Consider the following 9394-nt stretch of genomic DNA (forward strand, 5'->3'; position numbering starts at 1 on the left):
ATCTTGACACAAAGATATGACTTAGGCCTACTTTGCTCAGAGATGATATTTGTTTTTGATTGCCTGTATTAAAGTCGATATATGGACAAATACTTTAATCAGAACTGGCGTTAACACGAGAACTCAAAATGAAATTTAAAAAAATGAATTACTGCAAGAACAAACTTTAAGTGATCTGATGTCTTATTTCTATTCGTATAGTAACGTGTAATACAGTCATTTTATCCATAATGGATAAGCTTAAAAAGAAATTATTGACTTTCTCACTGAAATGTATAGGAATGAATCTGGTTGAAACCTGAATCGAAAACATTTTTACTTTTTGCAGGAGTGGAAATCACCTATCAAGACATCATGGAAATGTAGAAATTATTAACAATTGAGTCAATAATAAAGCACGTTGAGGAGTGATACAACTTGTGATGATTGTCTCTCCGCTAGCGTCCTCATCTGGAACCACAATTCGCCATCCTAATACAGGAAAAAAGTAAAGGTGGCTCTATCCTCTACTGTGTATAATTTCTTCAGTTATTGCAACGTATTCTGTACATACAAAACTCATTATACTCCATGCAATGGTATTTTCTCTTACATAAAAGAATAATTTGTATTGTTCTCCAACCCAATAAGTATAGGAGAGAATATGCATTCGATCACACCTTTAGCATCACAATGCATTCCCATTCGTTTATTGTATCTCTCATCCCACCATTTAATGGTCTTTCTTTACTATATTCAATTTTACTGCCTGTTCCTCCCACTTCAGTGGTTACATGTCCATCACTCATCTATCCGTTTTCTAGGGGTACGATGTATTGATTCTGAACCAAAGAAACGTTTGTTGTTATTACTGTTGTAACAGGCTGCTAATTTCGCAATAGAAACTTACATTCCTCTTCTAAAGAAAACTTTCTAGTCTGTGACAATGTTATTTCATATTACTTTGACCTGTCGACCATAGAAACTTACATTCCTTTTCTAAAGAAAATTTTCGAGTCTGTAACGATGTTATTTTATATTACTTTGACCTATCGATCGTCCGTTGCTTCAGCCTCTGGCCATGACTTACAGCGTCCCCATGGGTACTTTTGACAACTAAATATAAAATATACAAACTATACGGATTTTTGCTAAAAGTGAAATATTATTCTGATACGAGAAACAGGGTTGAAATCTGTAATTAAGTACATTTACTAAATATTTCTTTTATGATTGCTAAAGACATGAAAAGGATGAGTATAGAAGAGGACAACATGTAACTGCTGGCTGCAATCGTTTAATATATGTAATCGTGCGATAACATTATCGTTGGGGATTCTGTTTGTTTTTCTCTCTCTTGCTATTGTCTTGTCTTTTCGTCCGCTTGCTATTATTCTTGATGTGGATAATAGTGATGTGCTCTATTCAGGTATGTTATTCTGTTAAATTTGATTTATTCTGAAATAGAGATTTAGGAGTAAATGTGGTTACATGTCTCCATTTATAGAAATGTAATTCCCATTTGCCAGATCCTTGAGTTTTCAGCATTTTTAGCACACACTGTTGCGGAGACGAACGTAGCATCGCTGTCAGCCATTACGTGGAAATTTTAATTTTCTGTTATTATTTATGAAACAGCGCAACCTGCTATTACACAGGAGTTCCGAGATCTGACTATCACAAATATTTTTCTACAAAAGGTATAGAACTGATGTAAATAAAACGTACAGGACAGATAACGGCTTGGCTCAAGGCTTAAGGTAGTATAATTAATTCTCAGTTTATGCTGGTGTAAGGGTGAAAGATGTTGAGCCTTAACAACATTACTGATTTATGGAGGACATTTTTCAGTACTGAAATTGTGTTTTCGTGGTGTCTAATACATACTTTATGCGCGCCTAGGTACAGGCGCTTAACGTCGGGAGATTGTGTTTTCTTGCATAGACACACTGAATTATTTTCACTTACGCTCCAACTACTTTTAATATATAAGGTACTGAGTACAAAAGTGGGTAGATATTATTTCTGTGGCCTACGTTTTACGCGAAAGTGAATTAACAAGAACCCACACAATTACTTTCACGTTTATAGACGGTGTATTAAACGTTTTGATCTTAAAGATTGCTCAACCTTTAAATATTTGCAGCGTACACCACTTGCAAAAATATAGGGTGTATCAAATCATCCGATTTTTAAAAAAATCATAGTTACACTACTGGCCATTAAAATTGCTACACCAAGAAGAAATGCAGATGATAAACGGGTATTCATTGGACAAATATATTATACTAGAACTGACATGTGATTACATTGCCACGCAATTTGGGTGCGTAGATCCTGAGAAATCAGTACCCAGAAGAACCACCTCTGGCCGTAATAACGGCCTTGATACGCCTGGGCATTGAGTTAGACACAGCTTGGATGGCGTGTACAGGTACAGCTGCCGATGCAGCTTCAACACGATACCACAGTTCACCAAGAGTAGTGACTGGCGTATTGTGACGAGCCAGTTGCTCGGCCACCATTGACCACACGTTTTCAATTGGTGAGAGATCTGGAGAATGTGCTCGCCAGGGCAGCAGTCCAACATTTTCTATATCCAGAAAGGCAGTGGAGGACTTGCAACATGCGGTCGTGCATTATCTGGCTGAAATGTAGGGTTTCGCAGGGATCGAATTAACGGTAGAGCCACGGATCGTAACATATCTGAAATGTAACGTGCACTGTTCAAAGTGCCGTCAATGCGAACAAGGGCTGACCGAGACGTGTAACCAATGGCACCCCATACCATCACTTCGGGTGATACGCCAGTATGGTGATAACGATTTCACACTTCCAATGTGCGTTCACCGCGATGGCGCCAAACAAGGATGCGACCATCATGATGCTGTAAACAGAACTTGGATTCATTCCATTCGTGCACCCAGGTTCGTCGTTGAGTACACCATCCCAGGCGCTCCTGTCTGTGATGCAGCATCAAGGGTTACCGCTGTCATGGTCTCCGAGCTGATAGTCCATGCTGCTGCAAACGTCGTCGAACTGTTCGTGCAGATGGTTGTTGTCTTGCTAACGTCCCCATCTGTTCACTCAGGGATCGGGATGTGGCTGCAGGATCCGTTACAGTCATGTGGATAAGATGCCTGTCATCTCGACTGCTAGTGATACGAGGCCGTTGGGATCCAGCACGGCGTTCCGTATTACCCTCCTGAACCCACCGTTTCCATATTCTGCTAACAGTCATTGGATATCTACCAACACGAACAGCAATGTCGCGATACGATAAACCGCAATCGCGATATTCTACAATCCGACCTTTATGAAAGTCGGAAACGTGATGGTACGCATTTCTCCTCCTTACACGAAGCATCACAACAACGTTTCACCAGGCAACGCCGGTCAACTGCTGTTTGTGTATGAGAAACCGGTTGGAAACTTTCCTCATGTCAGCACGTTGTAAGTGTCGTCACAGGCGCCAACCTTATGTGAATGGTCTGGGAAGCTAACTATTTGCATATCACAGCATCTTCTTCCTGTCGGTTAAATTTGATTTATTCTGAAATAGAGATTTAGGAGTAAATGTGGTTACATGTCTGTAGCATGTCATCTTCGTGGTGTAGCAATTTTAATGACCAGTAGCGTATAATGTTATGAGAGATATGTACGTAAACAATGTACGGTTGGAAAGAGCAAACTCTCGAGTTTTACACGGTTCCCGCTAGGTGGCAGCAGTCTGTGCTCACTTCATTTTTATTAAAAATGGTATCGTGACAATAGAAAGCGTTTTGTATTCTACGTTTTGCGCAGCGTGGGTTAGTAATAATTGTTCAGCGTGACTTTCTTACTGGATATTGTGTGGATCCTCCTACAGCATAGAGCACTAGACGATGGCATGAACAATTACGAGAAACAGATTGTTGATCTAATGGTAATCGCGGGACCGTACCCGAGTGTCTGACACAGACACCGAGCGCATCCGCCGCAGTTTCACAAGGAGTCCGCAGAAATCCGTTCACCGTGCAGCTCAACAGCTCAATTTGCTGTCGATATCCGTCTGGCATGTGTTGCGTCGACGTTTACACATGAAACCATACAAAATTCAGCTACTGCAAGTTATTCGTGAAGGTAACAAAAAACAACGTATGGTGTTTTGTAATTTCGTTCTTGGCAAGATGGAGGATGACGGTTTTCTTCCACGCTTAGTGTTTAGTGACGAGGCAAGATTCCATTTAAATGGGAATTTGAACCGTCATAATGTGAGTATGTGGGGTACGGAACAACCCCGTGAAGTTGTGCATCATGAGAAGGACTCTCCAAAATTTAATGTGTTTTGTGCAGTTTCATGGGAAAAGGTGTATGGTCCACTTTTCTTTGCCGAGAACACTGTTACAGGAAGCACATACCTCGATATGCTTGAGAACGCCCTTTTCCCACAATTGTAGACTGGTTCGAACGACTTCATTTACCAGCAGGACGGGGCAGCGCCACACTGGAATCTGGAAGTGCGAGACTTTTTAAATAAAAGTATTACTGAAAGATGGATCCGTCACACTAGACCAAACGATTCGGCCTCACATTACTGGCCTCCAAGGTCACCGGGCCTGACTATATATGATTATTTCTTGTGGCGGTTTATAAAAGACTCTGTTTACGTGACTCCGTTACCAACAACAATGACTGAACTAAGACATCGCATTAACAGCAGCTGTGGAAAATGTAACTCAAGACATACTCGGTGTAGTGTTGAAACAATCTGAATACCGCATTTACATGTGCCATGCATCTCAAGGGGGCATATATAACACCTATGAAAAGATATGAAAAAAAGGTTTTTGAGTTTCGCGTTCAGCAAAAAACAAAATTCATTGTATATGTTTACTAGTTTCAGAAAGATAGACGTTCCAAATCAGATGATTCTATTTGATATACTCTGTATTTTATGTCTATAAAAATGATGAAGTCTCAATCCAAAGTCACTAACTAACAAAAAAATAGAAATGTTTTTCAATAAGATTCTGCAACAATTGGCGCTAGTAGACTTAGGGGCCCTAGCAGTAATACATTGTATTTTTAATTATTACTCTACACAATTGCATATTGTTGTACAACCAATGATTTCAGTGTAATAATTGTAATTTGTATGCAATGGTTGCACGCAACACCTGAGAGATATATCATGCCTCATGATAGGAAAAAGTTGACTGGAAAGTTTATGACTCTATACCAGAAACAATAGATTGTACAACATTTAAACATTTATAACTTACGCCAACTGCAAAAACATTTTATATTCATAACAATAATAATTTCTCCTCTTAAAATACACTAACTAGCTAGCAAAAAAAAAAGAAAAAAAACAGTAATAGTTTTCAGTAAGATACTGCAGACGTAATTAGATGACAGTACTGAACTGTCGTGTTATTCTTACGATGCGCTCATGCACATTAATGTCATCTTTCGAAACCGGAGGCTTTAATTATTCTTCGAATAGCTCTGCAGTGGTCCTCTCGTGGATTAATGGACACGATAGTTGGCACCTTAGTAAAGTGTAATCTTCCGAGGTGCTGGGAACCTGTATGTGTCTATGACACGCCGCTAAAGAGCTAAGCCACAAAGGCGAACGACTAGAACGTAGTTTCTGCAAAAGATATTATACACGAGTAAAGCAGGTTGTCTCTCCATTAATACAACGCAGAATGAGATTTTCACTCTGCAGCGGAGTGTGCTGGCAGAAGTAAAGCTGTGAGTACAGGGTGTGAGTCGTGCTTCGGTAGCTCAGTTGGTAGAGCACTTGCCCGCGAAAGGCAAAGGTCCCGAGTTCGAGTCTCGGTCGGGGGCACAGTTTTAATCTGCCAGGAAGTTTCATATCAGCGCACACTCCGCTGCAGAGTGAAAATCTCATTCTGGAAACATCCCCCAGGCTGTGGCTAAGCCATGTCTCCGCAATATCCTTTCTCTCAGGAGTGCTAGTTCTGCAAGTTTCGCAAGAGAGCTTCTGTAAAGTTTGGAAGGTAGGAGACGAGGTACTGGCAGAAGTAAAGCTGTGAGTACCGGGCGTGAGTCGTGCTTCGGTAGCTCAGTTGGTAGAGCACTTGCCCGCGAAAGGCAAAGGTCCCGAGTTCGAGTCTCAGTCGGGGGCACAGTTTTAATCTGCCAGGAAGTTTCATATCAGGGCACACTCCGCTGCAGAGTGAAAATCACATTCTGGAAACATCCCCCAGGCTGTGGCTAAGCCATGTCTCCGCAATATCCTTTCTTTCAGGAGTGCTAGTTCTGCAAGTTTCGCAAGAGAGCTTCTGTAAAGTTTGGAAGGTAGGAGACGAGGTACTGGCAGAAGTAAAGCTGTGAGTACCGGGCGTGAGTCGTGCTTCGGTAGCTCAGTTGGTAGAGCACTTGCCCGCGAAAGGCAAAGATCCCGAGTTCGAGTCTCGGTCGGGGGCACAGTTTTAATCTGCCAGGAAGTTTCATATCAGCGCACACTCCGCTGCAGAGTGAAAATCTCATTCTGGAAATATCCCCCAGGCTGTGGCTAAGCCATGTCTCCACAATATCCTTTCTTTCAGGAGTGCTAGTTCTGCAAGTTTCGCAGGAGAGCTTCTGTAAAGTTTGGAAGGTAGGAGACGAGGTACTGGCAGAAGTAAAGCTGTGAGTACCGGGCGTGAGTCGTGCTTCGGTAGCTCAGTTGGTAGAGCACTTGCCCGCGAAAGGCAAAGGTCCAGAGTTCGAGTCTCGGTCGGGGGCACAGTTTTAATCTGCCAGGAAGTTTCAATACAACGCAGGTTTATGTCGATCAGCCATTTATAACTCTGGCTATTCATTCTCCAACGTATTTCACTTATGCTGATCTCACTTCGTTTCTGTTTGATAACGAACATCTTTACGCTTCATAATTGGTTGAGGATTTTTTTTTTTTTGGCCATCAGTCTACTGACTGGTTTGATGCGGCCCGCCACGAATTCCTTTCCTGTGCTAACCTCTTCATTTCAGAGTAGCACTTGCAACCTACGTCCTCAGTTAATTGCTTGACGTATTCCAATCTCTGTCTTCCTCTACAGTTTTTACCCTCTGCAGCTCCCTCTAGTACCGTGGAAGTCATTCTCTCATATCTTAGCAGATGTACTATCATCCTGTCTCTTCTCCTTATCAGTGTTTTCCACATATTCCTTTCCTCTCCGATTCTGCGTAGAACGTCCTCATTCCTTACCTTATCGGTCCACCTAATTTTCAACATTCGTCTATAGCACCACATCTCAAATGCTTCGATTCTCTTCTGTTCCGGTTTTCCCACAGTCCATGTTTCACTACCATAAAAGCTGTACTCCAGACGTACATCCTCAGAAATTTCTTCCTCAAATTATGTAGCCGTACCGTAGGTGCAACCACAACGGAGGGGTATCTGTTGAGAGGCCAGACAAACGTGTGGTTCCTGAAGAGGGGCAGCAGCCTTTTCAGTAGTTGCAAGGGCAACAGTCTGGACGATTGACTGATCTGGCCTTGTAACAATAACCAAAACGGCTTTGCTGTGCTGGTACTGCGAATGGCTGAAAGCAAGGGGAAACTACAGCCGTAATTTTTCCCGAGGGCATGCAGCTTTACTGTATGATTAAATGATGATGACGTCCTCTTGGGTAAAATATTCCGGAGGTAAAATAGTCCCCCATTCGGATCTCCGGGCGGGGACTACTCAAGAGGATGTCGTTAGTAGGAGAAAGAAAACTGGCGTTCTACTGATCGGAGCGTGGAATGTCAGATCCCTTAATCGGGCAGGTAGGTTAGAAAATTTAAAAAGGGAAATGGATAGGTTGAAGTTAGATATAGTGGGAATTAGTGAAGTTCGGTGGCAGGAGGAACAAGACTTCTGGTCAGGTGACTACAGGGTTATAAACACAAAGTCAAATAGGGGTAATGCAGGAGTAGGTTTAATAATGAATAGGAAAATAGGAATGCGGGTAAGCTACTACAAACAGCATAGTGAACGCATTATTGTGGCCAAGATAGATACGAAGCCCACATCTACTACAGTGGTACAAGTTTATATGCCAACTGGCTCTGCAGATGACGAAGAAATTGAAGAAATGTATGATGAAATAAAAGAAATTATTCAGATTGTGAAGGGAGACGAAAATTTAATAGTCATGGGTGACTGGAATTCGAGTGTAGGAAAAGGGAGAGAAGGAAACATATTAGGTGACTATGGATTGGGGCTAAGAAATGAAAGAGGAAGCCACCTGGTAGAATTTTGCACAGAGCACAACATAATCATAACTAACACTTGGTTTAAGAATCATGAAAGAAGGTTGTATACATGGAAGAACCCTGGAGATACTAAAAGGTATCAGATAGATTATATAATGGTAAGACAGAGATTTAGGAACCAGGTTTTAAATTGTAAGATATTTCCAGGGGCAGATGTGGACTCTGACCACAACCTATTGGTTATGACCAGTAGATTAAAACTGAAGAAACTGCAAAAAGGTGGGAATTTAAGGAGATGGGACCTGGATAAACTGAAAGAACCAGAGGTTGTACAGAGTTTCAGGGAGAGCATAAGGGAACAATTGACAGGAATGGGGGAAAGAAATACAGTAGAAGAAGAATGGGTAGCTTTGAGGGATGAAGTAGCGAAGACAGCAGAGGATCAAGTAGGTAAAAAGACGAGGGCTAGTAGAAATCCTTGGGTAACAGAAGAAATATTGAATTTAATTGATGAAAGGGGAAAATATAAAAATGCAGTAAATGAAGCAGACAAAAAGGAATACAAACGTCTAAAAAATGAGATCGACAGGAAGTGCAAAATGGCTAAGCAGGGATGGCTAGAGGACAAATGTAAGGATGTAGAGGCCTATCTCACTAGGGGTAAGATAGATACTGCCTACAGGAAAATTAAAGAGACCTTTGGAGATAAGAGAACGACTTGTATGAATATCAAGAGGTCAGATGGAAACCCAGTTCTAAGCAAAGAAGGGAAAGCAGAAAGGTGGAAGGAGTATACAGAGGGTCTATACAATGGCGATGTACTTCAGGACAATATTATGGAAATGGAAGAGGATGTAGATGAAGATGAAATGGGAGATATGATACTGCGTAAAGAGTTTGGCATAGCACTGAAAGACCTGAGTCGAAACAAGTCCCCCGGAGTAGACAACATTCCATTGGAACTACTGACTGCCTTGGGAGAGCCAGTCCTGACAAAACTCTACCATCTGGTGAGCAAGATGTATGAGACAGGCGAAATACCCTCAGACTTTAAGAAGAATATAATAATTCCAATCCCAAAGAAAGCAGGTGTTGACAGATGTGAAAATTACCGAACTATCAGTTTAATAAGTCACAGCTGCAAAATACTAACACGAATTCTTTACAGACGAATGGAAAAACTAGTAGAAGCCAACCTAGGGGAAGATCAGTTTGGATTCCG

General features: G+C 41.5%; 2 non-coding genes across 2 annotated transcripts; both read left to right on the top strand.

Moving 5' to 3' along the window:
* Nucleotides 1-5740: 5740 nt before the first annotated feature.
* Trnas-cga lies at nucleotides 5741-5815 on the top strand. Its single transcript has one exon. It is a non-coding gene; the product is annotated as a tRNA-Ser (tRNA).
* Nucleotides 5816-6342: 527 nt separating this feature from the next.
* On the top strand, nucleotides 6343-6417 carry Trnas-cga. The gene has a single exon. It is a non-coding gene; the product is annotated as a tRNA-Ser (tRNA).
* Nucleotides 6418-9394: the final 2977 nt, after the last annotated feature.

Source organism: Schistocerca piceifrons, chromosome 3 (genome assembly GCF_021461385.2).
Source record: "Schistocerca piceifrons isolate TAMUIC-IGC-003096 chromosome 3, iqSchPice1.1, whole genome shotgun sequence".
Taxonomy (NCBI): Eukaryota; Metazoa; Arthropoda; class Insecta; order Orthoptera; family Acrididae; genus Schistocerca; species Schistocerca piceifrons.